Genomic DNA, 21,363 nt, shown 5'->3' on the forward strand with positions numbered 1-21,363 from the left:
AAAAGGATGGGTCCTTCGAGTGGCTGAGTCATTTCACGATGGCACCGGGATAGAAAGGACGGGGGGGGGGGATAAACAGCAAGTGACAGAAACAGAAAGGGAACAGCAGACATGTCGAAGAAGTGAAACAATGGGACATGTCAGAAAATAGATGAAAGTTGCCTTGCGTGACTTCAGGTTTTTATGAAGTGCGTGCCCGAGAGACGCTGACACCATTCCCCCATGCCCAAGAGGAGATGGAAATTTGGGAAATGGCAGTGACCGGCCACAATCTCACTGCAGAGAGCGGACCTCGGTGTCCCGGCAGACGACTGGAAAAGGTCTGTTTGTCAGAATGGGTTTTTCAGTCCAGGACCATTTCAGCAAAGCATCCATTACGGAATTCATGCAACATTAAACTGGCAGTAACCCAGCTGGTCACTTTCTCCATCTGACCGAGACACCAGAGCGAGAAAACCCCTTTGAGGAAATGTACTCTGGAAAAGGTGCAGAATGATAAATGAAGCAATAATAGTTGGCGTGGACCAATGTTTGGCCAAAACAGAGAGCTTGATTTCATTAGAATTTTTCAACTGCACTAAACTGCCTCTGGTGGACTATTCTCTGTGTGGGATCCATTTAAAGGGCATTTAAAATTGAACAGGGAAACATTTCACAATAGTGTCCTCTGCTAACCAACATAGATTTATCTCTTACACAAGACCTGTTTATGGAAGCTCTATGGAGTTACGTGTAGCAAAATGTTTGTGGTTTTGTACATAGAATACATGTTTTACCTATATATTATATGAACTGAGACAATTTTGTAGGTTCTTAATGTACAAAATAAGAGTTTAAAGTATGTTAAAATACTCTACAAATATACGAAGAGGCTAACTACACTTATTAAACAGCTTTGTCGAATACTCAATTCTGATTGGTCAATCACAGCGTAATATGGTCTGTTATTTCTTTATAGCAGACCGTTGCTATGTATAACAGACCGTTGTCTGATGTCGGAGTCTGGCGGACTGTTTTTGTTTCAGATTATTGATTTCTTAAGCAAGTTGCCGTGTATTAAGCGCAATAATGTACAGCGAGATGCTCATTGTTGTGAAATAAACCCCCTCAAGACCCCTCCGCATCGCCGTGTTAGGGTTTATTGGGTTTCTAATTGGCGATGTACCAAATCTAGCTTGCCCGTGGTTCGTTTGGATCTCAGATTTTAGGGAAGTACACATACATCTCACCTTTCAGTAGAGGAATGTGAAAACAGCTCTCTAGTGACACACTTTGCACAGATACAAGTCAGTGTAGTGAAGGTCAGACATTTTAGGGGACATAAACATGAGGAAAAACACATTTTTGAAAGGAGGAGATCTTTAAGAGTCCAGATTTATGCAAATACTAGGGGTGAAGTATTACTTAGACAAATGGTTTGTGAGGGCCTGTGTGTGTATCTGTCATGTTTGCACATCTTTGTTTTCTTTTGTTTGTCTCCGTCTTCTGCCGAGGCTAAATTACAGTGATCACGCCGTTCTTGTCATGAGTGGAGAGCGAAACAACCAGCTATCGACGGAGGACAGAAGTGAGGGCCGGGAGTTCCAGCCTCTGTTTATCCCATCCCCCCACCTCTTGAATGGAGGGCATTTGGGAGAGTGGAGTGTTTGGAGCCACGGTCGCATTTACATGAAGTCTTTTATTCCACCAACAATCACAATAAGAGCTCAGTGAGAATAGAGATGCCCCGAACACCTCAGACTGTCTCATTCGGAGTGACATTAGACTGAAACGCAAGCGACAGAAAATTACTTCTAAGGTCAAATTAAAGATCCGCTCTTCAATCTCAATTTTACACAACAAAAATAAAAAGCTTTCAAATGTGACGCCGCTCTGAGTAAAAAGTTGTTTTCCCAGCCAAAGTACAAAGACTCCACACTGCCGATGTAGGACACTCACTGTCTTTCATTCTGAATGTTTCTATACCTCTGATCTCTGTTTCTCTGTGGCTGTCATCGCTCCCAGTTTGTTTACTTCATTTTTATTTAATTCTTTTTACACCTGCTGCTGCTCCTTATGCTCAGTTTACACAGATTGATGACAATATTAACAAGAAATCTTTACTAAAGCATTGACCTTTTTCTTGAGTTATGGACTGTCTTTACACAGTCCACATGTACTAAAAATGTACCTGTATGGGTCCAGAGAATATATAAATACAAATTGTGACAGCAGTGTGAGGCAAGGGCTCTATAAAGACTGGTCCCTGGTGGGAAGCTGCTATGTGCATACAGGGGCTTCCACTTGTGCAGGTGGGGGAGCTCGGTGGCAGATAAAATCCAAGCTGTCAATCACAGAGATGCTCTCACTGGTTTGTGCCTGTGCAGTAGGCCTGAAAGTGGACACAGGATGTCTAAGGTGTTATTTTGTCCATGTGGATTTAAAGCTAGGGTGGGTAATGTTGAGAAACTATTAAGAGTACGCTAAATTGTGCGTCGATTGTTTTCACACGATGGGCTCTGTCTCTATGATTGGACGATCTTATTACACTACTGCGACCGCCACAGATACATTGCTGTCGGGATGTAATGAGAATTTCAACAGATATAACAAAAATGTTTTTTGAAGAAAATTACCAACCCTAGCTTTAAATGTGGTCCATCGCCTTTAAAATACAGTGAGTAATATTTGTTTTGCAGTTCCGATTGTCAAAATCCGACAGCTCGTCTTGCAAATGTTGGCGTAGCTGCTTGAGAAAGTGACACTTCAATTTTTTTGCACCTTACTTTGACAAAAAAGGCCATTATGATGCAGACATCTAATAAGTCAGAGCAAAGCAATATAGAAGAGTGAACATGCTTTTTTAAATAATAAACCGGTGATAGGGAACTCTGTCACCAGGTGCAGGTAGCTCACTTTGCATCATAGATGCATCTTCACTCAGCTTCTGGTCTGTGTCATGTCATCAATAACACATAGTCTCTCAATGAGTGCCTTTATATGCACACTAGTGCCCCTGTTTTAAGACTTATCCTGGTTATAATCATACTTGGGATATGGCGTTGAACACTGAGACAATTTCTGGTATATTAAGCACACACCAAAAGACCAGTCACCATGACTATTATAACAGTAAGATGTCCAGCTGTCTGGTTTTACACTGATTTACTACTATGTGACTCAGCATAGCAGCTGTGAGTCGTTTTGGAACATTAGTGACCACCTGCTTATTCATGTCCCTGTACATATGATTTGTATGCAGCCAAACAAACGGCATGAGCCACAGAATAAGTGGTATCCGCAAGTTTCTATCAATGGTATGACCCCGTATGCCTGCACTAAAAACCTGATCCTGAGAGGTGTCCTGCAGGTGGAGTGAGAAGCGGGTTTGTTTAACAATGAAATTAGAAAGTAGATTAGGTGTCTAACATTCATTAAAAAATAAAGTACACATCCTCTTTGCTGCTGGTGGCCTAATAACGGCCCCACACTGTAATCTCAGTAATTAAAAGGTGCTTTATGATATACAGAGCATTATAATAGCAGCAAACAACTATTTGTTATGTAAAAGACATAGAGGAGTAATATCTACCTGAGCAGAGAATGAAGTCACTCTCCCTCAGCGTGCCCCACTGGCTAACTCACGGCCGCCGATCTGCACCGCTCCCATACAGTCGTTACAGCTGATAACGCCGTCTCGGCCAATGGCGCCATCGCGGAAACTTGCAGAGGCAATAGAAATGCTCCCAATTATGGATTTAATACCTTTAACCACCTCACTACTACCGCCCTATTATGTTTACTTCAGTAGATTGCTCAGGAGTTGGCATCCATGCCTCTCTCACGATGCATACATTCACAAAACACGACTCGTGTTGGATTGTGAGCAGATGTGAGCTTATGCAACGCAAACACTGAAGATCTGGTATGACCAGCAGGCCCGCCAACGTGACAGAAAGTCCTCGTGTCTCCCTTTTCTTTGCTGCCAGATCCTATAGAAAGGCAAACGCTATACGTCGTCATCTACAAATTGGACTGACAGACAGAAACTGTCTGCTGAGCGCCGTACAAGAGCAAGACTGCAGAGATTCTTTTTACAGTATCTTGGTACATGAAGTGAACATGGAGGGAAAGGCCTCCTAGATTGGTGCCAGAGCAGGCTTGCTTCCATGTCTTCCAGGAAGTCGCTTCACTCTTCACTGCAAATCCTGGCGTGAAGCATGAAATTCCCCCTGATGTATGGTCAAACAGCCTTATGGCGTTCCACAATGGGTACTGGCACGTTCCGGTGTCGGGATTCATGCAGGCCTTACAAGGTGTGTTCACAGCACACCAGCTCGGCTCTTCCAGTTTACAGAGAGGTAAAGCTACATGTGTGGATAAGAGTGGGCTCTCTCCAGAACTGTCCTCAGAAGCAGAGCTAAAAAGAGGGGACTTTATCCTCTAAGACTGGCTGGATGGTACTGGCAGCAGGTGCCCCACTTTGTGAACATCACTGCCCTCTTTACAACCAGACACAATCCCGTCAAAAGACTGGCGCCATCGCTGTGGTTCTCGGCAGCACATGTGTGGCTAGCTTGGTTGTTTTGGGTCTTTACACCAGCACTTGTCGATGCTACCCTTTTGTAGCCACGCCGAGCCGAGAGCTGAGTGAAAACACAGTCGAGTGTCAGTACCTATAATCGATAGACCAACCTTACGAAGGCTTTTCTTGCAATTAGGAATCAGTAGTGGAATGCAGTCGCAACCTTGCATTTGTTGATCTGCCATCAGACATTGACTGTTGTGACATCACCAACCTTTGACAAAGAAATTCTCTCTTTGCCGTTTGTTTGGATCGAGCGAGGGGGGTTGCAGCCAGGATGCCCTCTGAATGAGAAAACACAGCCCTCGCTTCACGCTTTTTTTAAGAACCAAAATACGGGAACATATGAATTCTGAGATTAGGTCAGTGCCAGCCACCGCCGTGCTGGTGTAACCAATGTTTCTCCTCACAGCATGTGTGTGTGTATGTGTGTGTGTGTATGGCTCCGGTTGCTATGGTTATGCCTTTCTCTGAATCAGTCTGCAGGCTGGATAAATAATGCACACTAATGCTGGCGTGGTGACAGCACTGCAGCAAGCTGTTGCTCACCTCGGCTCCGCTCTGGAAACACTCACAGATACAGACATAAATATGCTAATGTGAAACAACATGGATGCCTGGGTGGATGCAGACATGCTTAGAATATGGAGAAAGGTGGAGCATTTATTATGTGATCGCTGGGATTGAGTGAACAAAAGCTGCCAGGCTGTCGAGCCTGCTCCAATAGAGTGAGATATCAAAGTTTGTTTGCTGTCTAATGACGCAGGTGAATACACTTTGATGGACTGATGTCAATACCTTCCCCCATTGCGTGGGTGCATCTAAAGGTCTCTATCAGCCTCTTCAGAGATTCCTGGAAACACCGAATGTGTGATTTGACACCAAATGTTGAAGCAAACATCAATGCAATTTCTTTATGCTTGTGGTCGGGGGTGAATATAGACACCGTCTTCTATTCCTTTGTGCTGTCACTCACAAAGAGTCCACTGACAGGGTGCTCATTTGCATGTTTTTGCTTTGGTCTACATTATTTGTTTTTTTTTGCACGAGTCGACATTTCACATTCCCAAGGGGAGAGATCTTTTTGTTGAGGAGGCAAATGTCCTTCTGGGTAATGTAGGAAATCACTAACTGACAAAGAGATATTGATGAAAAGTGTGCGTGCACAGTGTTAAACATGGTGTTCTTTCACGCCGGAAAAAAAGCAAATCTTTGCATTGAAATTAACAATACTTGTCAAAGTCGATTTTATTTTTCTCACATTTTTTGGTTTTCGGTTAACACCCGAGACCGAGCTGTTTTTCTCAGCTCTGTCACGGAGCGAAGACAATCTGTATGGTGACAGGAGAGAAATGCAGCACACTTGCCCAGCTTTGAAAGGAATGTATACGTCTCCTTTACCATCAAAGAGACAATTTATTTTCCCATCTCCATATCGGAATCGATGGAAGGTGAACAACAAAGAAAGGGTACTGCATGTAGAATAATCTATGATTTTTAAAAAATGTATTACTCACTCAATATCTAGGTAGAAGAGTTCCTTTTATAGGCGCGATAACAAAGAGCTGATAGATGTGACGTGGAGAATAAAGTACAAGGAATAGACGACAATGGAGAGACAGGGAGACGGAGAGTTCTTTATGTTCTTTACTGAAAGCTTGGATGAGTCATTGTTCATAAATCTGTCTTGATATATGGGGAAAAAACACTGTATTTCCTACTGCAAAAAAAAAGATAAGCAGTGCTACTTTTAACCGTGTATTTTTTAATGTCAGAGTCTAGGCTCACATGTTATAGCTGACACCGGTTGGAAATCAAAGCTGTCCGATCAAAAGGGAAATGGATAAATGAATAAATAATGCCGTCTGTTTTTTTCAATGTCGGACACTTTTACGGTAAAGGAATTTAAATCCTATCTCTCTCCAATCTTGAAACTTGTAATAAATCACCTTTTGCACTCCGTATACGGACAAGGGATGAATGCAAAACATCAATGCAATCCCATGGTTGTAATGGAACTGGCTGCAGAGAGGCCTCGCACGGAAATTTTATAGGGACTTGTATTATGAACTTCTTTAACCTTCAAATCGAATACACAAAAAGAAATAGCCGCAAGAAGGCAATAACGGCGAGGAGAGCACGGGCAGGTTGGTACCTGGGAAAAGCAGAATAGAAAAGTGCAATAAGCCACAATTATCAGGGTCCTCTGTTGCCAGTCAAAGTAAATCTAATCTATCTTGCCTGCCTGCAAACACTGTTTGACAATGAGGAGGGAGAATATTGGAGAAAGTCTCGAGATCCAGACTGTAGAATGACCAGCACACTGAATGGAAACTTTTGATAAAGGATAAGGACATATTATGTATGCTTCTTGTTGTTGGTTCGTGGTTTTTGGCCGTCACCACTTGTTTTTTTGGCTGTCGCCCTCTTGGTTTTTGGCCATTGCCAAGTTGTTTTTTGGCCATTGCCATCTTGTTTTTTTACAACCAGAAGTGACACCAGAAGGTGTAAGTAATAACTTTAAAGAGGGTAGAGCTAAGTACAACCGAACGCTGATTAAGACATTTTTAGGTGGCCAAAATGTTACAATTAACTTTCATGAAATGAAAACACACTAAAGTTTTAAGACGAAAACACGGAAAACTCCCAGACCGGACAACGCCGTGGTAGCGACCTGTCAATCACAAGGTAGCCACGCCCTAAAGCATCCCCTGCGTTATGGTCTATATGACTCCAAATACTTTTACTAAATGAACATCATGCTGTATTGAAGAAGACTTGAAACTAGTGATTGAGACCATAAACTCATGTTTACAATGTTTACTGAGGGAATAAATCAAGTGAGAAGTAGGCTCATTTTCTCATAGACTTCTATACAGACTTCTTTTTGCAACCAGAGGAGTCGCCCCCTGCTGGCTATTAGAAAGAATGCAAGTTTAAGGCACTTCAGCATAGACTTCACTTGTCAGACCCTGAGTTAGCCCACTATTAAAAACACATATCAATGAGTCATACTGCTGTACTGGCTGATATGTTCCCTCAAGACGATGAACATGACCACACTTTAGTTTATTCTAAATTCCACATAGACCACCCTGCAGCTGGATATACTTACTAGAGCACTAAATCCACCGTTAAGGTACATCTGATTAATTCATCTTCGGCAATATAAAAAATAGAATAAATAAGAAAATAGCCTGGTGTGACTCGTGATAAATAATACAAAGGGGGGCAGTAGCAATACTATTTGGCACATTTGACAGGCTGTTGTTTCGTTTGTACTTCATTTCATTGCAATCATGTCAAAGGCTGAGGGTCTCTCACCCACACGCCCACTTATTTCACACTCCTACTCGCTCCTTTTTCTTTTTTCTTGGCATCGCAGTGAAGATGATGTAAAAATAAACAACAAGAGAATAAAGTAAGGTTCAAGAGAGCGAATGAAAGTGCAACAGATTAACACGTCTCCTGCGATTGAGTCCCATCACTGTCAAAGTTATTCAGATTTCCAAGTAAACAACAGGCAGTCAAACTGATGTGGACGTGATGATGCCACGGAGAAAAAGACACATTTTGACACGTCAAACGACTTCAGCCCTCGAGCTTGAAGAAACACATTAACCAGTTTACTCTTAGAGAGACTCGCCATCTATTTCTATCTCATCAAATCAACCTCCCAGCATGCAACATCTTTCTTGCTATGAACACCGAGTTCCCATTCCATTGTCACCCGCCACAATTAAAGCGAGGATCTGAAGACCTTGAAGATCCATAATGGCGCGATTTTTCATTAGTATTCATGATTGCTAATTTTAGGTGAATTGCTGTATTGATTTCCCTATTGGTTCCGCTGGCTGGTCACCGAGTCACACGCTGAACAAATGATTCACTGCCACCATATTTATTTAATAATCTGAATTTAATTTCAAACGATGTGCCAGTCACGGTGTGATCTCACGCTGATGAATGGTTTGGGAAAAAAAGAGGAGGTCGTGATAGTATGGAATCGGTAATGAATGCAGATATGTATGGAAGAAGTGGCATCTGCCACCCCCCTGTCTTAAATAAGCCCAGATGTAGTGGTTTTAATCAGTCCCTTGGGGAAAAAAGACACAAAACGAAGAGGAAAAATCATCTAAAATCACTTCAGCCTTTGACAAACAAGAGATGCTCTAAATTTGGGTGCAGTTGAGTGTACACTCTTAGAGGATAATTACCTTCATCTGGGCCTTATTTTCCTTGTTTTCACCACCACCGTGATTGTGCTCACAATTTCACCACTTCACTGCTGAGCTTCCGTTTATAACTGCAGCAGCTTTGCTCTCATATACGCATCCGAATGCTAAAGTAACAGGTAAACAGTAATTACACTTTGCCTGCAATACCGCTCACCCATCAGATAAACAACTTAAAAAGCAGCTGTGATGAAAATAACGGCCACATACTGTAGTGAGACTTTTAAAAGCATTTTTCACACACTTCACTGTAAAGTGCTTGACTGGTTGGCAGTTCTGTATTGTGTACGTGTCACATTAGAAGAATCGTTAGACGGGATTCCATTGCTTCATCTTGAAAGCATTGTTCGCATGCTTTACTTGTTAAAAGTGATTTCTATTCATGGATTTGAAATTAACCTTGGGGAAATTATAGCAGATATAATGTTCGTAAATGTGGATTAATATGTTAATGTGGATTTAACGGACTCCCACTATCAGTGGACGCGCTGCTATGCCTACTGCCTAAACTGAACTAGAAAATATCCATACCCTCCAATGAAAATCCCATATATCTGATCATTTTTGAGAATATTCATATTTTAAAGCTGTTTACTTATCATCGATTTGTATGGAAGACAATAAGGGCCAATGTAAGCATTATAGCAACTGGATTTAATTATCATTGCTTTGTGTTGCATATTAGGGTTTGGCGATTGGACAAATTTATCAGCTATCGTGATTGGCTGAGTACAACTCCGGTTGTTGTTTTTTAGCATTATTTGGGGCAATGTTTGTCAATTTGCTAATACGACACAATGATAGTACCAATACCAGGACCCTTAAAGTGATACCGATACCGTCCCACTGGCTAGCTAATCTTCACTGCACTGCACAACGCTCATAGAGCAGTTACCGCTGATAACGCCGTCTCCCGACCCATGGTTTGTAGGACTGCGTTGTCGCAGAAGCCTAACGACCACCATCCAGGTCACCTCCAGGTTACGCGTTAGCTCTGTCATCAATTGATGCCGTCGTTAGCGCTGTAAGCACCGTTAGCTGCGTCTTCAGAGTATGGGTTGGTAGTAGTACAATCACATGTCGCAATAAATCGAAGAATTCTTGCGGTGATTGGCTGCAAGCAAAACAGTCATCTTTTTCTAGATCTGGGCACAAAAAGGATCGGTTGCAGGTATCGTTTGACCGAAGAAGTTGCGATACTACTTGGTACCGGGTTGTTTCAGTCGATACCTTCAAGGTATAGAGTACTGATACCCAGCCCTAACTACAAAGTGGTTACACAATTGGCAAAACAAGGCAGGATTACTTTACCATCACAGACGGCGAGCACAAACACCTGTAACTCCATCACCTTCCACACTCAGACGCACAACCTAGCAACCCGGTACTGAACCAAAACCAGACACCATGTCCCGTGTCTTCTACATTGTTAATCAATGAAATTCTGAATGTCAATAAACCAAAGATTGATAATCCCTATCATCCCTTGCAGCGTATAATACTATAGTTCATGTTTTGCATTAATTCCCTACACTAATCCCAGGCTTTGTGTGGATACAGTGCTCAGTTTGTATCTAAACATTCTTGTCAAATGGCATTTGTCTGTGCCACAATGTGTTGACAGTCTCCACGCTGTTTGTACAGTAGATGATTGATAGCGAGGGGTACAAGCGCAACTGATAGCTTTCTCGCAAATCAGATAACAATGGAGCAAGAATCAGTCGATGTGACAGAGTTGAAGGAAAAAGAACAGCAGGGCCAGAAGAAAAAGTAGAATTTAGAGAGCATTAATGAAGAGATACGGTTTCCTTATGCATCATGTCTAGAGATCTGTCTCGCTGCCCACAGAACTGCTCCGCCATTACAGCACTGAGTGCATCTCAGACTGAAACACAGATCAACGCTGGCAGCGTTTTTAACAGATGTCCCGCTGCTTGATGTGAGGTAACTTCACCCGAGGCCTTTGTACCCAAATTTAAAAACCGATGAGATGCACCACATTGAGCCAGCAGTGTCTCTCAGGTGAACTGTTGTGCTATGCAAATAGGCCACACAATACAGCTCAAAGTAATATAGCACGCAGCTTAAAATATAACAGTGAAACAGATTTTTCTTACCTTAGTAGATGCGCTGCCGTGTCTCCTGGGCCCTCCGGAAACAATCTCTCCTCAGCTGCGTAAAGCGCCATCTAAATTCAACAGAAAATAGAAATATATGTTCAAAATAGAAGCATAAAACAGCTTGAGAATCAACGATCAGAGAGCAGAAGATGAAGACAAAAGGCGTCTGACCCATTGCATGTGAGTTTTTTTTTTAAATATTTATTTGCGAGACTCAATATACATACTTCAAGAATGATTTTTGATGCATAATATTTCAAAGATCTGTCATTTATAGTAGGTGGCACTTTGATAAAACTGTCAGAACCCATATTAAATGGCAAAAATCATTTGACACTCTCCTACTACTCCCACCATCAGGCTGTGGTAGCAAGTTTTCTTATCTTTTGAACTCAGTCTGGGAATCTTTATGAATTATGCTGACGCTCTTAAGACTCAAAGTTTCTAATGCGCTATGCTGAAATTAGGAGCGCTGCATCCGCAGCTTCAAGACTTTCACAGAATCTGGCCCCTCTTGAGATTTATTCTTTAACTTGTGATGCTTTATGCATCTGGACAGCACGCATCGTTATTCTGTAAGACATGCATCCGTTTGATAATTCCTTTTGAGTCGAGGCTCCTGTTTTGACGTGAGGACCGCGGAGACGAGCCGAGCGGGGCCCGGCGAGGTCTCCCCAAGGCTGGAATTCAGCAGATTTCAGCTCAAAACTGCCTCCCCAGAATGCCAAAGAAAATGGCGAGAAAAAGTCCTTGAGAAGTGTGAAATGACCTCAAAAGTATCACAAATTCATCCTGAAAACTTTATAAATGCTTAGTTGAAGGCCTCCGTGGTAAAAGTGGTCAGCTTTGAGCTGTTACTGAGGACATTTTTAGAGCTTTTGTGCAAATTGCTGCTTACTTAACAAGTTTATAAATGCTCCCAGAGCAGGTAGAGTTTTTAAAAAAAAAGAGCCAGCTCAGACTGAACGCAGTCAATAAATTGCAAATGCGAAGGTCACAGAGGGACAGCCCATAATCATATTACACTCAGCTCGATGAGCATGAGCACGCATGTATATGTGTGCGCGCTATTATTCAGCAACGTGCGGGACCTGCTGCTCTGGACTGCTAATGAGAAGCTGTCGAAAGAAGAAGACCCTCCATTGTTCTCGGAGGAATCAATGGGATACCTATCAAAAGGTGCGCTATCTGTAATATGAAGCAGATTAGTTCAAATGAGATAACGGGAATTAAAATGGATGAAATGGAACAAAAGGACGGGGGAGGAAGGAGAGGCGAGGAGACAGAAGTCTCATAAAACCGAGCGAACATCTGCTGATGCTTAATCGAGTTGATCTCTAGCCCGCGCGCCGTATCTACGCCGTGTTTCTTTCTCGCCTTTATTTATCGAGGCAAGTGCTTCCATATGCGCCGGCACTTATATCTTCTTCCCTTATACTATGGCGTTACATTCATACAGCTGAATGAATACACAGCTGCCGTCTGCTGGACACTGAGCAGCTCCAGCGGACCAATTAGAAGCTATAGGTGATGTCACAAGGGCACCTTCACTGTGAGGATTATTCCACATTCTCTCCCAGGTTGTCCTCAGTTGCTTCTTCCAGTCACACTTTAAACCTTAAGGCTACAGCAGCCATCTGCGCACAAAAATAAAAAGGTTGTATCCACGGTGTGGAGTCCGGAAAAGATTTATTTCCTATATATAGGCATGGACTAAAGGTGCTCAGGTGACCCCGCATGCGAAAGGTCAGAGACATCACCGAGGGCCCCCGATTCCCAAAATTGCTCAGCGTGGGCGCGCTGGCAAAGGGGTCACTCACTCGGATGACCGGACCACTTACAGAGGCGCTCTGCGAAAGGGAAGCATCGGCAGGCGGGAGGATTCCTCACCTCCTCGGGGCCAAAAGGAGGAGGGAGAATCAAACTGTGAAATCTCCTCTTTTGCCTTTAAAATCCTGCACAGGGGCTCTCGCGCACCACGCTGAGCCGTTACTGTAGGTTATTGTGCTTAGCCGAGTGGGTTAGGAGGTTTTTTTTTTGTATGGCGTTCAAGCTGAGCTGAACTGGAGCTGAACTTGAATGATGTGTGGGTTTCCGTTTTGGCTAGAGGCGGCGAACAGCTCGCTGTGTTTTGAATCGTATGAGTGGTTTGCTGAATTATCAGGCTCTTTAGTTAGCGAACACAACAAAAAAAACATCAGTTTGTGCAGGTTAACTGAGCTAAACCTCTAACACAGAGGGTTTGTTTGTCATATCACCATGCATTAGGAAGTAAATCCATCTTAATTGGGATTGTATTCACATCACTGTTGCCTCTTTCCCACATATTCCAGGTATTTTGTGTCCTGGTAGTTCAGCCAGTGCGTCTCCATAATGTGCTGCTGTGGGAGATTGTGATGCAACCGAATCACTCACTCATGAAACAGCATTTCGAGAATAATCTCATGTAGTCACATCTCTGTCTCAAGCTCACTCGGCGGCGGAGAAATTTGACAGACAACGCTGAATAAAAGAGAGAGAGCCTGAGGCGGCGATTTGATTGGTTCTCAGCTTGAAAACACGTCCTGGAAACAGCACCTCTGCTTTGTTTTGGATTGTTATTTAAGCTATGTTAATGATAAATTAGATGAAAAATGTAATGCTGTGTTTATCCCGTAGGCAACGGGCAAAGTATTAAACCTGTTCAACAGCCTGTGGTCTGTTACATAAATGCTTTTTTTTCTCCTTCTCGGCTTGATGATTTTGTGATTTTCAAATAAATTTGGACACATGAGATTAGCTCACAACTAGCAGAAAATTAGTTATTAAAATAGAATAATACACAGGTGAGCACCGTGTTATATTCTGCCCTGCAGTTTCACAGGAGAGAATCCTGTCTTGATAAATGTTGAGGCTCCTAAATATTGCATTTATACAAGACCAAATGGATTACATACATATATATTGTATGTGAACAAATCTGCAAACTGCTCACTGTCAACACATTTCATTTGTTTCTCCTACTATATCCATTCATGACCACTAAACCATGTAAAGTAATGCTTTTATGGTTATGTTTATATGAAATTCAGAGCATATCTATTGCCTCCACACAGCTCTGAACATGAAGACAGCAGAGCCAGCGGCTCGCAGCTAACTATTCTAACAGTGACAGAGCTAACAGCGATAACCTGAGGGGGAACCGGAGGGTGGGTGCTTCGCTTCCGTGACGACGGAGTCGGTCGGGACATCGTTATCAGCTGTTACTGCCGGGGAAATCTTTTAGTAACTGCTGAAAACCTGGACATTTAAGTGCTTTACATATATCTGGGCTGAAATGGCGGTGACTAGCTAGTGTGGCTAACAGCGCTGTTTGTACCCAGTGTTAGTCCTGTGCTTTGCAACCATCCATGTTGACCTCCCACCAATGACTTGTATGTTATATTAAAAGGGACAATGTGTAGGATTTGGCGGCATCTAGTGGTGTGGTTGCAGATTGCAACCAACTGAACACAAATCCGCTCACTCCTCCCTTTCCAAGACTGTGGTAACGTAAGCCGCCGAGTGCAAAACCGTGGTAAGAGGCCATCCTTACCATAATAACACTACTTTAGGAGAGACGGAAGTCAGACGGCGACTGGCGGTACCACAGTTTTGTACTGAGTGAGTTGCTAAAATTAGGATAGTGTTGCTTATCAGGTAAGATTTACCAGGTTCACCATTTTATTCTAGCCTTTTAGCATGCTAACAGTTAACACTAAACACTAAGTACAGCTGAGGCTGATGGGAATGTCATCAGTTTTGGTCACTTGACCAAAAGTTAAAGGACCATCAAAGCTGTTGCAAATCTTTATTAGCTGAACATGAATGTTTTTAACAAATTTCATAAAAATAGTTGCTGAGTCAAAATACCATGGCAATGGTATTATTTTTTTTGGGATGTTTCAGTCTGGACTGAAGAGGTGGACATTAAAAAACTTGAATTTGAAAAAGCAAATTAATTGCATAAAAACATATTTTGCAAAGGGCAGGACTGAATATTGGAGGGTGTAATAAGGTGCAAGTGTTATGGAGGGAGCATCAGCTGCACTTTGTGAGGGAGTGAGGGAACAATAGCTGGCATTTTGTTATTATTGCATTGGATGAATGTTTCATGCATGCCTCCCAGTACAGCATTAAAATATGTCTGTGAAATTATCATAATTTTTTATTTTAAGGGGACTTTTACCTTTAATTTACTGCAAAAATTAACTTAATTGATCATTTGCATTAACATAATTTTTGTAGTCAGTGTGGGTGTATCTATTGTAGGTTTCCATAATTTTTTGTGCGACATTTTTTATCAGAATGGTCGTATACATTTTTGTCTATCCTTTGTGTGTGCTGTGCAGGACAGCCGAGAATCTGCTGGAGGCAGCAGCATATTTTTTCTCAGCTACAGCACCTTAGGGATATCATGTTCTTCAGCACAACCACTGCGACACATACTTTATTAACTCCAAAAATTCAAGATGGCTCATTTTTCTTTAACCTCCCTACTGCTCTGACACATACAGACGATACAATTCTTCCCTTTGTTTTTGTCGCGAGGCTTTCAAATGCAAGTACTTGCAAATTAAGTCAGTACAACTGGGATTCTTCACCAGAGTGTGAAGCTCTTATTTCTGTAACACTTCACAACATGTTCTTGATCATGTTTGCACGCATATTTTGCAAACAATAATTATGTACTGTATATATTCATGTATTCGTTTTCATGGTGTATATACTGTATGTGCTCATTCATAATTGTCACAGGTCTTTAAAGAAGACAAACAGCTATCCCTTTGTGCTACCAACATACCAAAATAATACGATACAAGCCAATAAAAAGTTTAACATGGAGAGAGTTTGCATGGTCGGTTACACATTTCAAATACGTGAGTGCCTAAATACTTGTTGGTATACTGTTGCAAAATACCAGACTGTTCTCATACACCGTTCGTAACTATACATTCAAAAAGTTATGCCCCTTTAGCCCAGGAGGCCGGTGTTCGTACCCTGTGTGAAAACATAAGTCAACGTTGATTTATTTGTCACAACTTCTGTACTTAATTTACGCCACATTTGGAGTTATTTTAACCCAAACCACAATCCTTTCCTAAACCTAACTAAGTAGTTTATGTTGCTTAAACCTAACTAAGAAGTTTTGTTGCCTAAACCTAACAAAGTAGTTTATGTTGCTTAAACCTAACTAAGAAGTTTTGTTGCCTAAACCTAACTAAGAAGTGTTGTTGCTTAAACCTAACTAAGAAGTTGTGTTGCCTAAACCTAACTAAGTAGTTTTGTTGCCTAAACCTAACTAAGTAGTTTTGTTGCCTAAACCTAACTAAGTAGTTTTGTTGACTAAACCTAACTTAGTAGTTTTGTTGCCTAAACCTAACTAAGTAGTTTTGTTGCCTAAACCTAACTAAGTAGTTTTGTTGCCTAAACCTAACTAAGTAGTTTTGTTGACTAGACCTAACCAGGTAGTTTTGTTGCCTAAACTTAATCATGTTGTTTCCTGTGAAGATGGATGTTTATTTTGAAAAGACTGGATGTGATATTGGCACGTGTTGATGGACATTCGTAGGAAAATGCATGAAAAATTAGGAATCACTTGATTAATAAACAAAAACAAGACAATATATATTCAATCTGAGTCATTTTATAATGTATGGAATGTCTAAATGTGTGTGCATCAACTGCATTTCTGTCCTAGAAACAACCTGTAAATCTAACCCCGTCCCCATATGTTCACAGCTACATCCTGGCACTTAAAAATGACACTTGGCAGGTTCAAGCGCCGACAAGATGTGGAGGGCATGTGGGCGACAACCCCCCATCCTGGGATGTTCTGCCCGTGGTTTGGTGTTGAGGAAAAAAAAAAATGAAATATGTGTAAGTATGTTCTGTATGTGTGTGTGCGTGAGTTTCGGAGCACTTCCAGTGCCAGGTTTCCGCTGTGCCAATCTGTAGCAGCCATGGAGCATCCTGGACTTGCTCAGCCATCAATCAGTCGCCTGCCATGGCTGAGTGCTTCCAGACACACACACACACAAACTCACACAAACCTCTGACAACCCTCAGTTCAGAGAAAACCGAGGCCACCCGCTACTTTATTAAAAGGCTACAGCTGTTGTTTACGTGGGCACGGAGCAAAAAAGATTTTCTCTCCCAAGACTCAACACAGACAACAGGTCGTGCTGCTTCGTCATTTTCTCAGTTTCGCTGCTTGTCATACTCTGCTGATAGCAATCTGGAGGACATAAATTCTCAGTTTCACAAGTTCATAGGACATCAATTTTACATTTGTGTGATGCCAGAAGAGTATTCCCACTAGTAAGAGCTTTAAAAATCTAACAAGAACATTGAGCACGATCCTGAGGCCTACTGTTGTGCACCAAGATGCATATCACAAAAAACTACAAGTACAACATTCAACTCAACACACAGAGGGAGAGTGACTTCATTCTCTTTGCTCAGGACGCCATTACTCCACCATATCTTTACATAGCTAATTGTTGTGCACCAGATTTTGACAAATGAATTAAATGACATATCTGGCTCTGCTGCATTGATTTGTGCAAGAGTTCAATGGTAAATTGGTGGAATCAACTTTTAATTATACTTAAATCATCATCTACGCTTTTTCACGACACAAAATTAGAGTTGACTGATCTTTGCATTGGGCTCGACCAGGCTGCCGCTTCAAATGGTGCAGTTGTGTTCAACCAGTCAAGGTAGGCTGTACAGCTTTAGGGTGATTTGGGACTGTAAGAGGTTGGGAGATCAAAGATGGCTGGGTGAGCCACGTAGGAGATGTGTTATCTCGCTTCGGGGTATTTCCAGAATGCTGGTGTAAAGCGTTGGGGCGGTTATTGGCCAGCACCACTGGGAGGTCTTTGAACATAGTGCTCATCCCACGGGGGTGCATAAATAGTCGGCTCTTAGCACAGCAGGTGGCATCCCCTACACATGGGATATGCCGTTATAAATTATTAAGCAATGAACATGTGTAATTTTCTTGAAATCAATGCTCAGAGATGAGGAATGAAGCTACTATATAATACTTGAGACAGATTATGCATTTAGATTTTTCCAATATCTTTAGCAGTGCACTGTATATACAATATATCACACACAACCCTATATTGTGCACAGTGCACATCTTGGAACTGAAGGTTATGTAATCTCAAGGGCATTGTTCACCATTCATTCCAAATGATTTACTTAAGCAAATACACCGGCTGCTTACAAGCTTTACCGTGTGTGGTTAATCATACGAATGCTTTACATATCAAATACACAGCAAGCAAGAGACGGGATTCATAAATAACGTGACACCATCAGGGAGATTGCTTATCTATAATGCATGGTTTTGTTTGCTTCGCATCCTGTCGGGCACCGTACTTGTCGTATATGGCACAGATCAATAGACATGTGGAAATTCATTACCGCGTACAGAATGCATTAAATATTTACGATGTTGTGTATTTGTTGCAGAGACATCCCTGTAGGTGAGATTGCGTTCAAAGCTTAGTCCTTAGTGTGAATAAGAACAAAGGTCCAGTCCGAGCTTCAAAGGAGGAAGATGAAATATGAAATATCTGGCCATAATTTGAGTGACAGAACTAATATATATTTTACACATTATTACTGTCATGCAATCTCACTCACCCACTCTCTCTTAACCAGCACCAATGTTCACGCCTGATCTTGGTTTTGGTCTTGTTTCATGCAAATCTGCTTGAAAGACCAAGAACTAAGGGCTATTTTGGAACTTTAATGGTGGCTGCATGATACAAAAGAAAGGTGTAATTGTAATAATTTGCTTGTTGGGACCCAAATTGCTAAACAGCATGTTGTTAAATCTGCAAAACCCTGGATTATGTTCGCTGACAACATTTTCTTACATTCAATTTCAACTTATATACACACATGGCAACTAAAGGGTGGTTAAGGTTGGGGAAAGGTCATGGTGTAATGGGCAAACACTATGATTAAGGTTGTCTAGGTTAGGGGAAATATGATGCTATGGTTGACAAAAGTAAAAAGGATGTCAACTCAGGTCTGATATGGAAGTTGCTTCTAGCCGATCCAGCATCCCGACCTCCTCACCCTTATATTCAGCCTCTACATAAAAGGATTCACTACTTATGGTATTGGCACTAAACATTGGCAGTGCCACTGTTAAGTGCACTGGGTGTAAATTGTGACCTACAGAATGGTCCAATGTGAACATAATTCTGAGGGTTATGGGCTCAAGACCTCATAAATAATAGTATCTATATTTCTTTATGGCTTACCTGTAAGGTATTAAAACAGTCAGAAACAAACAATCTTCAATACTATGCGATTTTTTAAATGGTTGGGGTTAGAGAAAGATTGCAGGCAGTTCTCATACACCGTTCGTAACTATATCTACGTGAAATCAATGAAATCAATTCGTATGGAATCCACGTAATCGTGAACCAGGAAGTATAAAGAGCGACTACGCCGCATAGGGAGGAGGTCTGGGTGGATGGGAGGGTCAAAAAACACCGGATATTCGCCCAGGAGACAGCTGTTCGTACCCCGTGCAAAACCAGAAGTCAACGTGGATTTATTAGTCACATAACTTCAGTACTTAAGTAACGCCACTTCTGGAGTTATTTCAACCCAAACTGGGATCTTTTCCTAAACCTAACAAAGTAGTTTTGTTACCTAAACCCAACCAAGTTGATATTTTCCTTAACCCAACGAAGTAGTCTTGTTACCTAAACCTAACTAAGTAGTTTTGACACCTTACCAAGTCGATATTTTCCTAAACCTAACAAAGTTGTTGTGTTGCCAAAACCTAACCAAGTTGTTCCTGTGAAGACAGAAGTTTATTTTGAAAAGACTATATGCATGGAATGAGTGGAAATTGACACGTTGTTGGACATTCACAGGAGAATGCACAAAAAATTAAGAATAATCTTTGTAAAATATCATACCAACCATTGTACAAACACTTTTAAAAAGTGGGTTGCATTAAATAAAAAGGTAAACATTATTTGCTGTTCTGTAAATGAGCTACATCTCCATCCACACCAACTGACCTCACACTCTTACCTTTCCCCTCCCTACATACAGGGCATGAAACTCTCTGCAATACTCCCTATGATGATTCCTGCACTCCTAAGATGTCAACGAGTTGCCTCCAAAGACATATTCTCAAGAGTGACAGAATCACATCTGGCCCCGATGAGATTATGTTGCATGAATGCATGTACATGTTCATAGAGTCTATGCAAATTAAATATTTCAGGAGCCTTACACCGCCACTCAGATATCCTCAAAGTACAGCTGTAATGTATTTCAAGCAGCGGGGCTGAAAACAGATGGACTTTAAAAGATAAGATAATTCAGAGCTGAATAAACATCTGGAAACAAAATTCACAGGACTACCTCCAAGCCAATAAATCAATGCACAAACAAAGCCAATCATGAGACATGTCAGTGAGTCAACCGAGCGCATCCGATTGGGGCTTTAAACACAGTATCAAGGCTGAGCAGAGCTGCAGAGCGGATGTTTACCAGCAAGCGTGCTGTAAATTCAGGTCAGATCTCTAACAGATTTATGCTCAGTGTTTTTCTCTGTTCCTCTTCCTCTCCCCTCCTCCTCGCTCACACAAAAAAAGTCACCCCATCCCTTGTGAGCCACAGGTGCTGGGAGTGATGGCTGTGAAATGAGTTTCTCACTGAATGAGGGTTTCAGCCTCAATTTGAACCTGTCAGCTTGGCAGAAGACCACAACGCTCTCAGCAGTCTTCACTTTCTATCTCTTTACCCCATCTCCATATCCCTCTATTGTCCTCATCCCTTTTTTGCTCTCAATCATGTGTGTCCCTTGTCCTTTTCTTTTCCGTCTCTCCCAGCGTTGTCTTTGTTCCAGAGCACATGACGAAATGCTTTTGAGCCACGATGCCGAGCGAATACAAGACACTAGCTTTGTGTGCTGTATTAAAAAAAAAGAGGAACGCTTACAGATATTCATATAATCCTCTGTTCAGAACATAATGTGCACACGGAATGCATTAAGAGGAACTGTGTTTTTGCATTTTGCGTGTCATCCTGTAAGCCACGACAGGGATTTTAAATGGTCTATTTTTGCACATTAAACAGGTCAAAAACAGATAAATAATGGATTGCACCAAGACGATCCAAGACAGTATGGCGCTAATTGGGAAAACTAATGCTTGGTTTTAACCTGCATGGTCAGCCACATAATTATTCAATTGAGTTTTTAATCTGGGAGATTAAGAGCGTTACAGCAGCGCGAGAATCGCGAGCACAAAAGTGGGTCAGCTTTACCGAGCGGAGAGGGCGCATTACCTTTCATCTCGTTTTTTATCATTTTAATTTCGCTACATAACAACGGCGGGCGGCTTTTGACATTTGAAATAATCAAAAGGAGTTACGC

The 21,363-nt window shown here is 41.8% G+C and overlaps 1 long non-coding RNA gene across 1 annotated transcript in view; it reads right to left on the bottom strand.

The window, feature by feature from the left end:
• Positions 1-21,363, bottom strand: part of LOC119483917 — a 289,619-nt gene that overhangs the window by 71,500 nt on the left and 196,756 nt on the right. Inside the window, exon 5 of the long non-coding RNA XR_005205849.1 lies at positions 10,917-10,987. This is a non-coding gene — a long non-coding RNA (uncharacterized LOC119483917). The remainder of the gene's footprint in view (positions 1-10,916; positions 10,988-21,363) is intronic.

This window comes from Sebastes umbrosus, chromosome 24 (assembly GCF_015220745.1).
Source record: "Sebastes umbrosus isolate fSebUmb1 chromosome 24, fSebUmb1.pri, whole genome shotgun sequence".
NCBI lineage: Eukaryota > Metazoa > Chordata > Actinopteri > Perciformes > Sebastidae > Sebastes > Sebastes umbrosus.